The sequence below is a fragment of the Ursus arctos genome, unplaced genomic scaffold (assembly GCF_023065955.2).
Source record: "Ursus arctos isolate Adak ecotype North America unplaced genomic scaffold, UrsArc2.0 scaffold_4, whole genome shotgun sequence".
Lineage (NCBI taxonomy): Eukaryota > Metazoa > Chordata > Mammalia > Carnivora > Ursidae > Ursus > Ursus arctos.
In genome coordinates this window covers 26,923,060-26,942,846 of record NW_026623056.1, presented here as the reverse complement: position 1 = coordinate 26,942,846, position 19,787 = coordinate 26,923,060, and the positions used below count along the sequence as shown (strand labels likewise).

Here is a 19,787-nt window from a genome sequence, read left to right as displayed (position 1 = left end):
CACTGCTTTCCCCCAAATCCACTGTGCCAATGGCTTCTATAGTATCTCTACCCGGCATGTTACAGTAGAGGCCGTATGGGGAGTAGAAAGCACATGGGAGTTTCTCACCTCGGGCCTGGTGGGACTTGGCCACAAACCACATGCTGATGTTCCTGCTCTGTGGTTTTGGCCAATCACTTACCTTCAAGCCTTAGTTCTCTCATCTGCACATGGAAGTTAACAGTGCCCTTCATAACCACCTCACAGAATTGAGATAGTCAGGTAACATAATGATATAAGGTTTTATAATCAATAGAAATCTTTCAAAACATCACTTATCGTGACTAGTTCTTTCTCAAGAGTTCTTTGGCTCCTGTTTCATGGACACAGAATGAGGTATTGGGACAAACTGGATTCTTGAAGGTTCCAGGGCTACTGAGAGGCAAGACAGGAAGAACAGAGTGGGACTATTTCTAGAGATTTGGCTTCTAACCTTCTGTGAGAGGAGGGGTTTCTCCCCCCCCCCCCCTTGGTCAAGAGAGACTAATAGGGATGTCTACCTCTAGAACACTGGTCAGGACAAGACCACCAGAAAGTCATTAGTCTCAGACCATTTCCCTGCCCCTCACCTAAGCCTGCATCTAAACTACACCAGATGGTTAAAAAAGAATGTGGTAGATAGTCTGTTTCTTAGGCGTTTTCAGGGAAATTTCATATCCTCCCCTGGTAACTCAGAACTAAGTATGTTTTACGGTGAGTCTGTATATTTTATTTTTGCCCTTTGGCTGCCGTTGAAGGTTTTGAATACTCTGAGGGAAGGAAAGTCACTATTCATCTTCATATCCCATCTAAGCCCAGCACAAAATGGCCCTGGGGCCCACTTTGTTGATCTGATCTGTATCGTTCTGTCCTCACCAGATGCAGAAAATATGCTGGTCCCCATTCTTTTTTTTTTAAGATTTTATTTTTTTATTTGAGAGAGAGTATATGTGAGAGAGCGAGCGGGTGCACACAAGTGGGCAGGGAGGGCAGAGGGAGAGGGACAAGCAGACTTTCCGCTGAGCAGGGAACCCAACATGGGGCTCATCCCAGGACCCTGGGATCATGACCTGAGCCGAAGGCAGACATTTAACCGACTGAGCCAGCCAGGTGGTCCCCATTTTTGAAATACGGTATTTGCAAAGTTCAAAACAAACCCTGCAGTCTTTTGGCTTGCAACTTCTTTCCTAACTCTCCCTCCTTTGGGGACTGAGTGGGATAGGAGTAGGAACTGCAGAGACTGAACTCCTGTTTCTGCTCAAGGACAGGCCCCATGATGGCTTAGCTTGGACCCCCCTCCCTTTCCTTATCAAATGAAATCAGCCGCTGAAGGAAATTGGCTTCTCCAGATTGTGAGAGACAGGAAGCAGCACTACGAGGCAGGGTCCAGGAGGGAAACCAGAGAAACAGCTCAAGGGCCTGCTCAGGCAGTGCCTGGCCCCTCCCCCACCCCCCTTTCCTACAGCTCGGTCTTGTTCTGACCACCTCTGGCCTCACACCCCTCTTCCCTGGGTCCTGGCATGTGAGGCTGAAAGGGACTGCAGAAGTCAAGGCCAGCGCTCTCAAGCCTTCCAGCCCGTGCTTGATACTTCCAGAGGTGGGAGTTTGGCTGCTTCCCCAAGAAATCAGCTTTTTATCCAGCAGAAATCTGCTTCTTGCAGTCCTTCCTGCCCTCTCTCCGTGGGACAGCCTTTCAGAAGCCTTAGTCTCCAGGCTGACCACCCCCACCCCGGGAAGATCCTGATAAGAGCATGAGTTTCTCAGAAACTCGCAAACCCAAAGGGAGTCAGGACAGGAACCTAAGGGGGAAGGAAACGCTGAGAACAATGCCTTTAGTGAGCTCTTTCCTTGCCAAGGAGCCTGGGGTTTACCCTGATGTTTACTACAACCCTGACATATTGCCTTTTCCTCCTCCTGTGTGCCTAGTGTCTGCTGGGAAGATTTTTTCCCCTGTTCATCTCCCTTTATTAATTTTTGTTAACATATTTAAAAGTATATTTAAAGACATCATGGCATTTTGCTCCTGAACACTTCAGTATATATCTTTAAAACATAAGAATATTTTCCAAGAGCGCCTGGGTGGTTCCATCATTTAAGCGTCTGCCTTTGGCTCAGGTCATGATCCCAGGGTCCTGGGATTGAGATCGGGCTCCCTGCTCAGTGGGGGGTCTGCTTCTCCCTCTCCCTCTCTCTCTGCCCCACCCCTGCACGCGCTTGCTCTCTTGCTCTGTCTCTCTCAAATAAAATCTTTAGAAAAAAAATATTTTCCAGCAGAGATGAAATCAAAATATAATATCTAGCAAGATTAATTACAATTATCTAATACTTAATCTATATTTAAAATCAGACCAATGCTCGGGCCTCTTCATCCTTGCTCTGCTTTTGGGAAGCTACACAGCCTCCTTGGCCAGTCATTGCCTTTTTCCTCAGCATATTATCCTTTCATTACCCACACTGATGTCCCTGAGACTTTGGGCCCCTCAGCGGGGTGCTCCCAGTCACGTGGCCCAGGGGCCAAAGCCTCCGCCAAGCTGAGCACCATGCCATGTAGTTGTGGGTTACTGCAAAGGGGAAGAGTGGAAGCTAAACCCCCTGTTTTACCGGGGGGCTGTGACTGGCTGGAGGGGCATTTCTTCCAACTCACACAAAGACATTGTGTAGCAGAAGCCCTGGACTGGAGCTGCTGGTGGTACTGCCAACATAGTGGTTAATCCTTCCCCTGATATTTCATCGTGCAGTTTAGCCCTCAGAGAATCATGGTCTCATGGTTCAGGGGTTCTGATGTTCCGAATACTTAGTCTAGTCCCAACATCAATAACACGTCCAAATCCCTTCTGAATAAAGTGTTATATTTTGAGTTCCCCAACCTCACCCTCCTTTCATGCATTTAGATTCTTTTTTAAAACTTTTTTTAAATTCAGTTTAGTTAACATATATACTGCATTATTAATTTCAGGGGTAGAATTTAGTGATTCACCAATTGCATATAACACCCAGTGCTCATTATATCAAGTGCCCTCCTTAATGCCCATCACCCCATCCATCCCTCTACCCACCTCTCCTCCAGCAACCCTCTGTTCCCTAGAGTTAGGAGTCTCTTATGGTTTGCCTCCCTCTCTGTTTTTATCTTATTTTTCCTTTCCTTCCCCTACGTTCATCTGTTTTGTTTCTTAAATTCCACATATGAGTGAAATCATATGGTATTTGTCTTTCTCTGAGTTATTTCACTTAGCATAATACCCTCTAGTTCCATCCACATCATTGCAAAGGGCAAGATTTCATTCTTTTTGTTGGCTGAGTAGTATTCCATTGTATATATACACCACATCTTCTTTACCCATTCATTTGTCAATGGACATCTGATCTCTTTCCATAGTTTGGCTATTGTGGACATTGCTGCTATAAACATTAGGGTGCATGTGCCCCTTCGAATCACTATGTTTGTATCTTTTGGATAAATACCTAGTAGTGCAATTGCTGGGTCATAAGGTAGCTCTATTTTTAGCTTCTTGAGGAACCTCCATACTGTTTTCCAAAGTGGCTGCACCAGTTCGCATTCCCACCAGCAGTGTAGGAGGGTTCCCCTTTCTCTGCATCGTCGCCAACATCTTTCATTTCCTGAGTTGTTCATTTTAGCCCTTCTGACTGGTGTGAGGTGGTATCTCATTGTCGTTTTGATTTGTGTTTCCCTGATGCCGAGTGATATTGAGCATTTTTTCATGTGTCTGTTGGCCATTTGTATGTCTTCTTTGGAGAAATGTTCATGTCTTCTCCCCATTTCTTGACTGGATTTTTTGTTTTTTGAGTGTTGAGTTTGAGAAGTTCTTTATAGATTTTGGGTACTAGCCCTTTATCCAATGTGTCATTTGTGAATATCTTCTCCTATTCTGTATGTTGCATTTAGTTTTGTTGATTATTTTCTTTGCTGCGGGCATTTAGACTCTTACATTATGCCTGCAGCAATCCTCTCCACCCATTTCTTTGTCTCCTTCTCTCTGACTCACCTCTTGCAATACTGTCATGAATTCACCAAAAAATATAAACTACCTTTAATCTTTTATCCACATAATGACTATCTCTGACAGACACAATCAATAGAAAATAAAACTAACAATTGCTTATAATGAAACATAAAATTTTTTAACTAAACATTGAAAATAAAAATTTTAACAAAATTAAGGCCTGCAAAATTTGAGGTAGAAAATTTGGACTTTGTGGGGGCACCTGGCTGGCTCAGTCAGAAGAGCATACAGTTCTTGATCTTGGAGTTGTGAGTTTGAGCCCCATGTAGGGTGTAAAGGTTACTAAAAATTAACAAATAAACTTTAAAAAAAGAAAACTTATATCCATAATGGCCATTTAAACAACTCGTAAGAGTTGTTAAGGCAGCTTCAGTTGCAAGGAACAGAAAGCTCAACTAAGCTTAGCTAAAAAAGGGGGAGTGGAGAGGGGATTTAATGGCTCCTATAACTGTAAAGCCCATAAATAGTTCCTTCGGATGTAGTTTGTCAGTTTAGTTCCCATGCAGGGCTTGCCGTCCTGGCCTCCTCTGTGTGCTGGCTTAGCCCTCAGCCGAGGTTTCCTCATGGCAACAAAATGGCTGCAATGCTTCTAAGCTTCACATATTCATACCACATTCGGCAAGGAAGAGAAGGGAACTGCTTCCTTAGAAGCCCCCACAAAATGCTTTTTCAAACATCCCTGGCCTGAATTAAGTCATGTCCTACCTCCTGCCAGAATGACATCCCACTGCTTCAGCCGGGGGTGGGATTAGCTTCCCTCAAAGTTCCCAGATTGCCTGGTGGAGATATGGTTCCTGGACAAAAGTTGGGGTAGTCACCAGGAATAAGGAAATAGATGTGGTGGGGGGGGCAAGGATGCAATCACCATGTCACCTAAAATGATAGAAACTTTAGTAAAATTTGATGCAGATGTGACACAGATAAAGAAACCAAGCAACGAGACAAAATTTAAAAAAGTTTTAAATGAAGAAGAATTGATCCTGGCGAAAAAATGTTTCAGTTGATTAAACATAAAAACAGATAAAATGGAAATGTCTCAGGGTCATAGAAAGATGAGCAAAGCATTAAAGTGACTTAGTGTTTGTTCCAGAAAACACATTCCTGATGAAAATTAATCAATGTTGGCATAATTCATTTGAAGTGTTTGCATTGCAAATCTCCTTGGGGACAAGATGGCAAGGATCAGAATGCTGTGTAGTCCCCTACACCGACTCCTAATGACCCCTGACCCTTTGAGGTGCCCACGGACCATCTCATTAATAATCCATTTGGTTCTGGGAATCAGAACAAACACAATGGCTTGTGATGTGAGGAATTGAATTCTCTCACTGTTTTAACATTGTAACGAGTGCCTGCCTCCACAGGTCTGTCCCTTAGACAATGCTTCCAGGGTAACTCACTCGCAAATCTCCCCACGATCTGGAAGGTAATTTGTTCTGGTCAGATTCCTGGAATTCGTATAGAGATACTGGGGTTGTCTCTTGCCTCTTTTTCTCCCACCTTGAGTTGACTTTTCTTCTGGGTGTTTCTGTTCTAAGAACATTCCCGCTGACAGAGAAAACAGAAGCAAAACACAAATTGAGGAGTTCTGCTTTCTCTTCGTCACCCACCAACATGACAGCATTGACCACAAACAGTGTATCCCTTTTTTGCTTTGAATATGACTTTACGGAGCCCTTAATGGGCCTCTCTTCATGTGAGGCTTTCACTTTCTCAAAAGTATGTTGGGCATCTGTTCCACGTCTTATGTTCACCAGTGGTTATGCAGCTCTCTGTTCATCTTAGGCTTCCTTTCTCGTACAGTCACACAGATATGTAACTATATGGCTTCTTTCAGCTCCTTTCCCCTTTTCACTGACTTGGCATCTTACGGGTAAAGCGAATGTTCTTAAGAAGTTACTAAATTCTTGGGCGTCTTTCTAAAGTCTCAAGCTCTGTATTTTCTTTCAATTATTAGAATCAAGGGAACGCATCTCCCTGCGTGCTGTCATTTTTCTCACCATCACAAACTTCAAGAAGACACAGTTGCTTTCTTGCAAGGTTCCTGTCACTTCCACTCTGCCAACCAATTCCTCCTTTTGGCCAAATTTAGGCTCAGAGTGGCAGTTCCCCTTACTACTTCCTCCGCTCTCTGGAAGATGAAATTGTCAGCAAGCAATAATAATAGCTAAGGTCTCTCGGGCATTTGCTGTGTGAGAGGCACCTTTCCTACGGGGAAGCCGAGGCCCAAAGAAGACAGGTGTCTGCTCGAGTTCATCCTCCCGACAGGTGCTGAAGCATGAGCATTAGAGCCAGAGTCTGACTCTGGAGCCCAGTTCTGTCTCTGGTTTAAAGAGCACGTCACACAGTCTGGTTTCAGCTGGACAGACATCTAGCCGACCTGAGAATGTCAAGATCCCCCCCCAACCCCGCCCCAGCCGTATCTCCATACTTTGGGGCCGTTTTTGTGATGTCGGGAGAAGCTGGTGGTCTGATTTCTGGATCTCTCCTCTCCTTCCACATTCAGCCTTCGATCCTTGTGACCTACAATCTGACACCCTTTCCACTCCTAATTTCCCAGGATGCCTTCAACCCTTCCTGGGACAAGTCACGCAGAGAGGCTTTTCTTAAACGCCTTTGCTTCCTCCTGCCGGTGGACCACCTTGCACTCCTCCCAGACGCAGCTGCCAGAAAGAAAACGGGCACACTTCTGGGGGCCACTTGAGGTTAGCAATGGATTCCATGCAGAATGGTTATTCCTCGTGGCTCCTCCTCTAAACAGTTCTTCTCTTTTTGTTTGTTTGTTTTTCCTTTTCTTCTACAGTTACGTGAGTTTGGAGAACGCTACACCTTTTGGGTTTCTTAAGTAACCCTGTTTCAAGTGAGCTGCCGCCCAAGCCTGCTTCCTTTTCCAGTCATCGGGAGTACATCTGACTTTACCCCAAGTAATAGGACACTCAATCATCACGATCTGTACGATTGAAGGGATCCTAAGGCTGAAAGAAGGATCATTTCATTAAAATGATCTTAAATTCAGGATTGCCAAAGTTAACCTATAAACCACTATAAACTTAGAAAGTACCATTTTCTTGTCAGTAATTCCAATTATAACAAAGGTGATTATAATTATATAGAATTATAATTTCAGAAGAGTTTAAATAGTAATTATAACCCAAACTGCAAATATTTCTACCACATAATCATCAGCCAATTCTCTCAAGTCTTAAGTTTGAGCTGAGATGATCTCACCTGTTAAAATTTATTGTTTATTAATGTCTCCACTAAAACTTTTGGCACGTTTTAAATATTTCAGTTTTCCTGTATTATTATCAAGTTTTGGCAAACATTTAACTCTTATTCTTTAATGTGTTTCCAGGCCTAATTTATCCTAAAGTATACCCACCAAAAACACCATTTCAGAATATCAGACACAACTGACTCTGAAAAGAATTCTATCACTCACATAACTCATTTCCTACTATGGTGGTGGACTCTAATTTTCAACTTGTGCCAGTAGAATTGCAGTCTTGGTTTCCTTGGGAGTCCAACAGCTTTGCTCATAGCTGAATGTAATGTACTCTTATTCCTTTTTTTTTTTTTGAGAGAGACATGGAGACAGGAGGGGCAGAGGGAGAGGGAGAGTCTTAAGCAGACTCCGTGCTGAGCATAGAACCTGATGTGGGGCTCGATCTCACGACCCTGAGATCATGACCTGAGCCATTATGACTTGAGCTGTAATCAAGAGTCAGAAGCCCAACCGACTAAGCCATCCAGGAGCCCCTAATGTGGTCTTGTTCTAACAAGAGTAGCTGCTGTCATGGCTTTCTGCTAATTACAAGAAAAAACTTCTTTTTAACTTTTCCAAATCAAAATATCCCCTCCGTTCCCCTGCTTCTCCTCTTTCCCCCATCAAATTTTCCAACTTTAAGAGTTTTTTGTATTTTTTTTTTATTTCATTTGGAGGGGTTCTTGACTGCAAGGATTCTTGACTGCAAGGATTCTTGACTACACCCAACAGAAACTGATTCCGGCTCCTTTGAGCAGGAAAGGGATTCTTGGAAGGGTAGTAGGTCGGTGCCAATGTGAAGGCCGAAGATCCTGATGAGCAAATGAGCATCACCAAGAGGAAGTGGGCAGCTGTAACCACAGCCTTGGTCGTGCCATGGGGATGGCCTGGTTGGAAAGCTGTGTCACTGTGGCTGCTGAGCACTGTCCCTGGCATTGCTGCCACCATTGTCTCATTCACCAGAGGCTGCTGCTATCGCCTCTGGAGCCGTCAGCTTCTTTGTCTCGCTTACTCCACACCCATGGTTCTCAGATTCAGATGGTTGAGCCTGGATCATGCAATCAAACCCTAATGTCCAAGGGGTGGGGCTCTGTTTCCTACCAAGACCAGGCAAACAAAGACTCCCCTACATAGTAAGGGGGTTTGGATGCTGACCACTCCTCAGAAACAACCCAGCAAATACTAGTCTAGATCCAAGCCTTGGGTATATAGTCTTCTTTTCCCCAAACAGAAGAAGGGAGTCATTTCTGCTCTCAGAGGGATGACTGCCCCTTTTTCTTTAAAAAGGAATACCAGCTGCCTGGAGTTTTCTGATGTATAATGATATATGATTAATTTTTACATCAAATTGTATAAATTTATAAATATTTATATATATTATCTTTATACTTGAAATAATTGGATAGTATATATATATATTTAAAGATTTTATTTATTTATTTGACAGAGAGAGAGATAGCCAGCAAGAGAGGGAACACAAGCAAGGGGAGTGGGAGAGGAAGAAGCAGGCTCTCAGTGGAGGAGCCCAATATGGGGCTCAATCCCAGAACTCCGGGATCATGCCCTGAGCCGAAGGCAGAAGCTTAATGACTGAGCCACCCAGACGCCCCGTGGATAGTATATTAATACAATTTAATTAATATACATTAATGATCTCCTTAGCAACCATCTCCAACACAAGATTAAAGATACTTGTATTTTATTTTTTTCATTTTATTTATTTTTTAAAGCTTTTCTTAGACAAGGCCAAGGGGATCTTTATTTCACACATAGAGAGGAAGAAATATTTCTTTTTATATGTTTTTTAAGAGAGATGGAGACAGGAGGGGCAGAGGGAGAGGGAGAGTCTTAAGCAGACTCCGTGCTGAGCAGGGAGCCCAATGTGGGGCTCGATCCCAGGACCCTGAGATCATGATCTGCGCCAAAGGCAGACGCCCAATCGCCCGAGCCACCGTGGCACTCCAGGATAATTGTATTTTAAAGATTTTATTTATTTATTTTAGTGAGAAATAAAGAGCATGAGCAGGGGGAGAGGCAGAAGGAGAGGGAAAGGCAGAGAATCTCAGACTCCGTGCTGAACATGGAGCCCCAGGCAAGACTCGTTCTCAAGACCCTGAGACCATGACCTGAATCAAAATCAAGAATCGGAGGCTCAACCAACTGAGCCACCCAGGCGCCCCAAGGATAATTGTATTTTATTTTATTTTATTTGTTTTGTTGTTGTTGTTGTTTTTACAGATGTTTTTTTTTAATGATTTTTTATTATATTATGTTAGTCACCATACAGTACATCCCCGGTTTCCGATGTAAGGCTCGATGATTCATTAGTTGTGTATAACACCCAGTGCACCATGCAATACGTGCCCTCCTTACTACCCATCACCGGTCTATCCCATTCCCCCACCCCCCTCCCCTCTGAGGCCCTCAGTTTGTTTCTCATAGTCCATAGTCTCTCATGTTTCATTCCCCCTTCTGATTACCCCCCTTTCTTTATCCCTTTCTTCCCCTACCGATCTTCCTAGTTCTTATGTTCCATAGATGAGAGAAATCATATGATAATTGTCTTTCTCTGCTTGACTTATTTCACTTAGCATTATCTCCTCCAGTGCCACCATGTTGCAGCAAATGTTGAGAACTCGTTCTTTCTGATAGCTGAGTAATATTCCATTGTATATATGGACCACAACTTCTTAATCCAGTCATCTGTTGAAGGGCATCTCGGCTCCTTCCACGATTTAGCTATTGTGGACATTGCTGCTATGAACATTGGGGTGCATATGGCCCTTCTCTTCACTACATCTGTATCTTTGGGGTAAACACCCAGTAGTGCAATGGCTGGATCATAGGGTAGCTCAATTTTTAACTTTTTAAGGGACCTCCACACTGTTTTCCAGAGTGGCTGTACCAACTTGCATTCCCACCAACAATGTAGGAGGGATCCCCTTTCTCCACATCCTCTCCAACAATTGTTGTTTCTTGCCTTGTCTGATAATTGTATTTTAAATAAGAAATCCATAGCACTCCCAGCAGTAGCACATGTACTGAAATTGGAATGATAAATTTAAAAAATCTATAACTTCAAAATCTCCAAAACATAACCTTTAAAAACATTTAAATAGTTGTTAAAGGGAGAGGTCAAGAGCAGGAAATATTTTTACTTTGGAAAGCTAAATATATATACTCAAAATACTCCACAGCTACAAAGAGAAACTGCACTTTCAAGGTAGTATGGTCAACTACTAAGTCACTCTGTCACTTAGTGTAATGTTTTCAAGCATTAAGATGTTGACGGCTGAAAGAATTAGGTGGCATTTTACATAAGTAGAGATAATAAAGTGAATAGGATGGGATTAATTGGGGCAGGTTTTTGGGGAGGTGAGTCTTTAGTGAAATCACTGAGCGGGTAGTGACAATAACCTGGTAGAGAAGAGGAAATTCCTGAAGGAGGAATTTGCGAGATGTGTCTGGGAAATGCATCGTGGCTGCAACGGATCTTGGTAACTATGGTGAGAAGCAATGAGGAGGAAGAATGTCCTTCAGAGTGGCATGAGGCCTAAATTCAGCCTTTGCGCTCAGGGCTAGGCTAATAATAATTGGTTCTGATAGGTCAACCATCCTCTGGTGTGCTGATGTGAGAAAAAAAAATAAGATTACTCCTCCCTGTTTCCGGTTCACCAACTTCCCCTCCTCTGCGGACCCCACCCTGCCCCCAGCCTGTGGCTAAACTGCCCAACTGCCAATGACAACCCACACTTCCCAGCATGCCTTGCACACCCCAGAAGCCCCAGTCCCCGCCATTCATTCTGTTCCCCAGCTGAAAGCAGCCCTAGCGAATCACCCTCCAGATTCAGGGCACCCACCACAGGGCCTCTCGATCTCTGGGCGCCTCTCCCCACTACCTCCCTCGGCTGTGGCTGAACCTGCTACCACTTGACAGCAAACCACACTTGACACAGGAACGGGGAGGAGAATGGGGCCCACGGCTCTTCTCCTCTGTGAAATCAACACACTTGTGCTCCTTCTCCTCCCACAACAGGCTGCTTCTGAGCCTTCTGCCCTTCTTTCCTCTCTCCCAGGCTCTCAGGAGGTCTGGCAGGGGTTCCTGGGGTAGTAGTCTTTTTGACCTGTAGAGCTTCTGTGTGTGTGTGTGTGTGTGTGTGTGTGTGTGTATGACGTGAATTTGGGAGCTTTTGACCAGTGCTCTGTGGCAGTTTGCACTTTGCCCCACTGCCAAGGCCCCGTTGGTCTCCATAACCAGCACTTCCTTCTAGGGAACCCCCCTTTTGTCCTACACCCGGCCTTCAGGCCTGCAGCCCTCCCTGTTTGAGGAATCCCACCGCCACTTTTTTGAATTCTTTTGCGTCCCTGAGCAGCCAGAAACTTGTTTCACGGTTATGCCTTTCCTTCTGCGGCCATTCTAGAATGCCATAGCTGTTGGGAAAGCCCATCAGTGTGGGACAAGCCAGGCCTTGAATCCCGACAGAAGTCCACCATTCTGAAATCCAAAAAACTCTGAAAACCAACGGGTTTTTTTGGTGCGTTTGACACAAAGTTATTTGGTTGCAAAACCTGACCTGAACTGACAAAAGGCTATTTTGTTCACTTTCTCATTTGCCCACTGAATGAGAATATGTATGTTTGTTGCCAAAATATTAACGTGGTGATTTAGGGCTGCGGTTGAGACCCTGCTGGAAGAATTAGCCAGCATATGCATGGTGTTACCCTGGTAAATCACAAAAAAATTATGATTTTTGAAACACTTTTGGCCCCAGGATTTTAGGACAAGGTTATTTTGGACCTGTACTCTAACGCCACACGAAAGAGGACCAGATAATTAATTACAGACATCCATGTGACAGAGTATTACAGAGCTAATCAAAATCATATCCATGAAAGCTTAAGGACACAGGGAAACAAATTATAAATTATGTAAGTTTTAAAAAGAGCACATGGAATCTGATCTTAATTTTATATTAAAAAATATTACTTGTGCATAGAAAAAGCTTGGAATGCAGCACACCATAGTGTTGATAGGGAGCTGTCTCTGTATTGTGCCTCCGTGGTTGGTTTTCTTCTCTTTAGCCTTTCCAGTATCTATATAATGCTTTTATAATCAGAATTTTTTTTAAAAAACCACTCACTGTTCTAAAAACAACTTGGTACTGACACTTTTTACTGTGTGGCCTCGGGCAAAACACGTGATCAACCAGAGCCTGATTTTCTCTTTTGTAAATTAAGTCAGTGACTGCCTCCTTCACAGAGTTGTTGAGAGACAATATACCTGAGCAGAAGATGGCTTGGTCGGTGGCAGTTTTAATAATAGCAAAGGCTTGTCTCTGGCGGCAACAAGATGAATAGATCCCCGGACCCACCCTCCAATCTTAAAAGTTTATAAAGAGGACCTGACCGGGTTCGGTCACACATACCCCGCAGCTGTTTTCAACATCATGTCACCATCTCAAGGCCACGTCCTTGGAGCCGGCTCTGGGAGCAGGAAAGGCAAGTGGAACCCACACTCCCAGGACAGGGAGGGGGTGAGGAGCCTGCAAGGACCCAGGTCCAGCTCAGGGGTCAATCAGGGGTCATGTCTTTTTTGATCACATTCCGCAGGAGGACCGGGTCATGCAAGGCCTTGAACCCAGAGTGAGGACACAGATTTATACTCATCAATTATGAAAAAGAATTTCTCAATGACCAGCAAATGATTTTTCTTGAAACTTCAACCTCTCCAACTGCTCCGGAGCAAAGGACACTTTAACCCTCATTCATTTAAGAAATTTTTGTTGCTAAAAAACAAAACAGACGGAACAGACTCATACAGAAAACAATCTGGTAGTTGCCCAGGGAAGCGGGTGAGGGGATGCGCAAGAGAGGAGAAGGGGATTGAAAGGCACAAACTTCCAGGTATGAAATAACTGAACCAAGGAGATGTAGTGTACGGCACTGGGAATATATTAATAACATTTAACAACCCTGTATGGTGACAGTAGTTAGCCTTATCACAGTGATCACTTCTTAATGTATACAGATGTTGAATGACTGTCGTACCCCTGAAACGAATACAATAGCATATGTATCGGATGCCAACTATATTTCAAGAAAAAAAGAAAAAAGAAAAAATTTGCTGGGCACGCACAAGCTGCTAGAGTGGGTATTCCTGGGGATACCTACCAAGGTGACCAAACCATAGTCCCTGCTGCCAGGACCCCCCGCCCCAGGAAAGGCGGACCAGAACAAGAACTGGCCCTGGGCAGCACAGGACAGAACCGTGATCCGAGTCCCGTAGAGACACAAAGAGATACCATCGTCTCTCCTCCAGTCTCTCCTGGACACGGCTTCATCTCATGCACCATCTTCCTTATCTCTCCTTCGGTCTTCAACCGAGGCCCAGTCCCATCTCAGAAGGTCGCAATTCAGAGGCTGCCTCTTCCACAAGCTTCCTCCGGAGTCACCCACTAGTCGTGCGCGCTTCTCCCATGACTCTCCCAGCGTCTCATTCCTGTCCTTCTATGAGTCCCCCCAATTCTGCCCTGAACCAAACATGCCTACCATGTGCGTGCCTCCCCCTCAGCGTCCCAGGGCCAGGGACGCCCTGGCACTGACAGGATCGTTCTGCCAGAATCTTGTCATCTTGGCACCACATGAAATCTTTGATCATATGTGGATACTGTCAGTGTTTCCGGAAAAGGAAGAGGCAGTGTCCACACAGAGGTCAGTCACTGGAATTAGTGGCCGAGGGAGGCCACGCGCTCATTGTCCTGGGAGAGTTTTGCGAACTGTGTAAGTCCCCACCTGGTGGGCAACAAGGAGCAAGAGGGGCTGACCTGATGATTTGAGACCCACCCTCCCCGAGATGGTTAGAGCAGAGGAATATACAAGCCAAGAAGGACCTTCGGCCAGGACACCCTCACTTGCCCTCAGTCTTTGCATTGACCCCGAAGCTTTTCCAGGACTGGCATCATGAGGGGTTGAGTGGTTCCAATGTGGGTGGAGGCCTCTCCTCTTTCCGTTTTTGACTTTTGGTTCTTAAAAACTACATTCCAAACGAGGGAAATGAAACTACTGAAGACTCTCCCCCAGCAGCCAGCTGACGTGGGGCAAGAGAACAATTCCCAGTTAAGGCCCCAAAGGAAATCCCCTCCCTGTCATGTGCTGAGGCCAGGAGAAGCGGGGGAGGCACTAGCTCACTGCTTGGCCAGGCCCAGCCATCAAGGTAAAGGGCCAGATGGCAGGGCTGCCGGTCTGTGGCCGGGGCGGAGAACCCAAGGCAGAGTGGAAAGCACCACAGGTGGAGATCTCGCTGGGGAGACTTCCCAGAAGAGGGGAGCCCAAGCAATGCCTTGGGGATGGGGAGGTTGGCGTAGGCAGAGGAGAGACCACTGCAAGTAAGGGAACCCTCTGACAGGGAGGACAGGGTGGGGAACATTTGTTCTGTGTTTAGGGAAACTGTGAGCAGATCGGACTGCATGAAACCCACTCTCCCCTCCAGCCATCCTAGATGCCGAAAGGAAAGAAAGCTAAGAGGAAGAAGGGGGCCCCAGCCCTGTTATTGTGAACAAGCAGGAGGCCAAGAAGGTGGTCAGTTCCCTGTTGGAGAAAAGGCCCAAGAATTTTGGCGACAGGACATCCAGCCCAAAAGGGACCTCACCGGCTTTGTCAAATGGCCCTACTACAGCCGGCTGCAGCGGCAAAAGGCTATTCTCTATAAATGTCCAAGAGTGACTCCCGTGATTAACCAGTTCGCCCGGGCCTTAGACCACCAAACAGCCACTCAACTGCCTCAACCGGCCCACAGATACAGACCAGAGACAAAGCAAGAGAAGAAGCCGAGATAGTTGGCCTGGGCTGGGAAGAAAGTTGCCGGCAAAGGGATAGTCCCCACTCAGAGGCTGCCTGTCCTTCAAGCTGGGGTTAATACTGTCACCACCTTGGCGGAAAACTAGAAGGTTCAGCTGGTAGTGACTGCACATGATGTCAATCCCAGGTGTCTTCCTGCCTGCCCTGTGTCACAAGATGGGGGTCCCCTACCACACTATCAAGGGGAAGGCCAGGCTGGGGCATCTGGTTCACAGGAAGGCCTGTATCCACTGTCGCCTCCACACATGTTAACTCGGAAGACAGAGGAGCTCTGGCTAAGCCGGTGGAAGCCATCAGGACCGATTACAATGACAGATAGGATGAGTTCCACCATCACAGGGGAGGCAACGTCCTGGGTCCAACGTCAGTGGCTCTCATTGCCAAGATGGAAAAGACAAAGGCTAAAGAATTGGCCACCAAACTGGGCTGAGTGTACACTGTTGAATTTTCTGTACATAAAATTAATTAAAGTTCTCTTAAAAATAAAAAGACTGGATGAAACCCACTTGTAGACACATGTTGAAATATGGAACGAAGAGAGGCTGTAGGCAAGATGAGGCCGCGTGAGGCATCTGTACTTTCTCCTCCAGCTGAGAAGTGCCCAGCTCCTTGCCTCCGCCTCAGCTCTCCTCGGTAATGCCGGTGTCCTGCTTGACATTAAACTTGGCTTTGTTACAGCTGAGAAGGAGACGGATACAGGCTCCACAGCACGTGCAGCAGCCTCGAAGAAAAAGGCACTTAGTCCCCCAAACTCTCACCATCCCAAGGAGGGATGCGCTTGTCTAGGGGAGGGTTGGCTGCACCGTCGGTCCTGTTCCAGCGGAAGTGCCCTGATCCCCTCTCCCTGGAGCAGCCTGCGTGGGGAGGGTCTGATCCTGAGCCGTGCAGTCAGGGTTACCGTCTTGCTGGCGTGAAAAAGTGGTGTTTCCAGCTGCAAAGCCACATTGATTTCAGCTGGAAGTCGTAGGTCCTTCCAGCTTGCTCCAGATGAGAGGGAGAGCTCTGGGTGCTATTTGCCAACAAACTGGCTCGTCTCCACATATCCATCAAGACCATGGGTTTTCTAAGGATTTTTTTTGAGGGATAGCAGCTGCCTTCCTCAAAATAAATTCTGTGAAGAACCTTAATGTATAAAACATTTACAAGTAATGTATAAAACATTACAACATTGCTTGGGATAAGGAGGGGATGGAGTGCCTGGAGTCCCGTCAGGCAGTCCTTAGGGACTTCTGAGGACCCGCTAAACCTTTTGAACCTGGTTTTAAGGTGAGAAAGGCAACCGCAAGCCATGAAAGGGCTTAAGCAGGGAGTGAGACAATCCAATATACATTTTAGAAAGACGCCCATGGCTGCTGGGTGGAAATCTGCACTGGAGACAGCCCTGTTTAAGGTGGCTACTGAAATGGTTCAGACCTGAGTTGATGAATCTAGATCCAGGGCAGTGGCAGGAAGGATGAAGAGTAGGTTTGGGTTCAAGGAACATTTCTGAGTTCGGTGCCTGGGTGGCTCAGTTTGTTAAGCGTCCGACTCTTGGTTTCGGCTCCGGGTGTGATCCCGGGGTCATGAGATTGAGCCCCATGTCAGGCCCCACACTTAGTAGGAAGTCTGCTAGAGATCTTTCTCCCTCTCCCTCTGCCCCCTGCCCCCCCACCCCACTCTCGTGCACACACTCTCTCTCTCTAAAATAAATGAATAAAAATCTTTTTCTAAAAGGTAAAGAAACATTTCCGAGTTAGAATCAGCAGGAATGGGTGACCATTCAACCAGCAGTTGGATGTGAGTGGTGGAGTCTCCAGGGGGTGGACTGCCCGGGTGCAGGCATGCCGCTAACAGTGTTACCCAAAGAGGGACAGAAACCGGCTAACACAAAGACTAAGAATTCAGTTTGGGAAACATTGTGTTGCAGCCACTCTGGGAGGAGTTGTTTGACCAGCAGACAGTTAAAAATATGTCTGGATCTTCTAGGGAAGACCTTGGGAGAGAATGTTGGAACTAGAGATTATAATCCAGGAGTTACCAACATATAGGTAGACACAAAGGTGAGTACACACAGGTGAGTAGAAAATGCATACCACAAGAAGAAAAAGGTCTGCAAGAGAACCTTTGTTCTCTTTGATTGGACTTTTATCATCATTACCACTACGAATGAATATTTTAGGGAGCAAAGACAATTTGCTGGGTGTTTGGAGCAGGAAGGACTTGCTCTTGTTTTTGTTTGTTTGTTTGTTTGTTTTAAAGATTTTATTTATTTTTTGAGAAAGAGCGAGTGCACGAGTCGGGTGAGGGGCAGAGGGAGAAGCAGGCTCTCTCCGCTGAGCAGGGAGCCCGATGCGGGACTCGATCCCAGAACCCTGGGATCATGACCTGAGCCGAAGGCAGACACTTAACCGACTGAGCCCCCCAGGTGTCCCTCTTGCTTTCTTAGGATGGACATTCCAAGGATAATAATGCCATGTGGAATTACAAATCAACAGGCTATAAGAGATGCGGGCCAACCCTCCAGGACACTTCGACCCCTAGCTCTGATGGGAAAGAACAGAACTAGAGATCCCTTCTCTGACTCTCCTGGTGTGGTTGCCTGCATTTCTCACTAGAGATGCAACAGACACTGTAAATATTTTGCCTTCTCCACTAGATTCAAGCTCCCTGAGAGCAGGAGCGACAAGATAACGCACATGAAGGCCTTAGCGTAGTGCCTGGCACCCCTGTGATGGTGGCTGCTATTAGTTCCGTATTTCTTTTGACCTCTTGGCAAGAGCTAGCAGAAAACGTTGTACATAGCAGGTACAAAAAAATTCATCCATGAACCCATGTTCAAGAAGTTCACGGCACTCTGAAAGTCCGCCGCAAAGCAATTTCTGCGTCGTCGTCTTTGTTTTTTTAACATACGGGACGCACAAAAGGAGATTATTGATAAAGATGATCTGAGTGGATGACTCTCCCGAAGGTGGACTCCCTCCTGATTGGAAAAATGCATGTCCTACCCGTTCCCTAAGTCTGCTTCAGCTTGGCGAAGAGTTTCTGGGTCAGCAGAGCTCATAGGCAACAGTTCTCCGCCCCCCAAAATCTCTAAGACAAGAAAATTCAAAATGGATTAAAGACCTAAATGTGAGACCTGAGACCATAAAAATCCTAGAAGGGAGCACAGGCAGTAACTTCTCTGACATTGGCCTTAGCTACATTTTTCTAGATAGGTCCCATGATGCAAGGGAAACAAAAGTAAACTAAACTATTGGGACAGCGTCAAAACAAAAGCCTTCTGCACAGCAAAGGAAACAATGAACAAAACTAAAAGACAACCTACTGAATTGGAGAAGATATTTCCAAATGACGTTTCTGATAAAAGTTTAGTATCCAAAATATATAAAGAACTTATACAACTCAACACCAGAAAAACAAATCATCCAATTAAAAATGGGCAGAAGATGTGAACATATATTTTTTCAAAGAAGACATACAGATGGGGGCACCTGAGTGGCTCCATAGGTTAAGCGTCTGACTCTTGGTTTCGGCTCAGGTCATGATCTCAGGGTCATGAGATAGAGCCCTATGTCAGGCTCCATGCTTCGCACGGAGTCTGCTAGAGATTTTCCCTCTCCCTCTGCCCTTCCCCTGATTGTGCTCTCCAAATAAATAAATACATAAATACATAAATAAACAAATACAATATTAAAAAAGACATGATATATGTGTCAACAGACAAATGAAAAGATGTTCATCATTACTGATCATCAGGGGAATGCAAATCAAAACTACAACGAGATATCAGCTCACACCTGTCAGAATGGCTAAAATAAAAAAGATAAGAAACAAGTGTTGGCAAGGATGTGGAGAAAAAGGAACCCTCGTGCACTGATGGTGGGAATGCAAACTGCTGTAGCCACTGTGGAAAACAGTATGGAGGTTCCTCAAAAAGCTAAAAAAAATAGAACTACCCTATAATCCAGCAATCACACTACAAAGAATACAAAACCACTAATTCAAAGGGATACATGCACCCCTGTGTTTATAGCGGCATTAGCCAAGATATGGAAGCAGCCCCAGTGTCCATGGATTGTTGAATAGATAAAGACAATGTGAATATATACATACATATGTGTGTGTGTGTGTGTGTGTGTGTGTGTGTGTATGCAATGGAATATTACTCAGCCATAAAAACGAATGAAATCTTGATATTTACAACCACATGGATTGAGCTAGAGGGTATAATGCTAAGCAAGTCAGTCGGAGAAAGACAAACACCATCTGATTTCATTCATTTGTGGAATTTAAGAAACAGAACAAATGAGCAAAGGGAAAAAGAGAGAGAGAGAGGCAAACCAGGAAACAGACTCTTAACTGCAGAGAGCAAACGATGGCTCCCAGAAGGGAGGCGGGTGTTGGGAACGGGTCAAATAGGCGATGGGGATTAAGCAGTGCACTTGTTGTGATGAACACTGGGTGATTAAACTAAAACTAAAAAAAAATTTTTTTAAATCTCTAAGGCAAGAAAGCCTGGGAGCCTTGGTTAGGACTGCTGGGAGACCCTAAAAATCCGGGCCTCCTGGCTCACCCGCAGGTAGCCCCCGGCACTGCGGCCGCCGGCCGCCCCCTCCCATCCCCCTGCCACCCCCCGCGCGCCGCAG

The 19,787-nt window shown here is 45.5% G+C and overlaps 1 pseudogene; it reads left to right on the top strand.

Moving 5' to 3' along the window:
- The first annotated feature begins 14,803 nt into the window (after window positions 1-14,803).
- Window positions 14,804-15,592, top strand: LOC123000872 (60S ribosomal protein L7a-like; annotated as a pseudogene).
- Window positions 15,593-19,787: the final 4,195 nt, after the last annotated feature.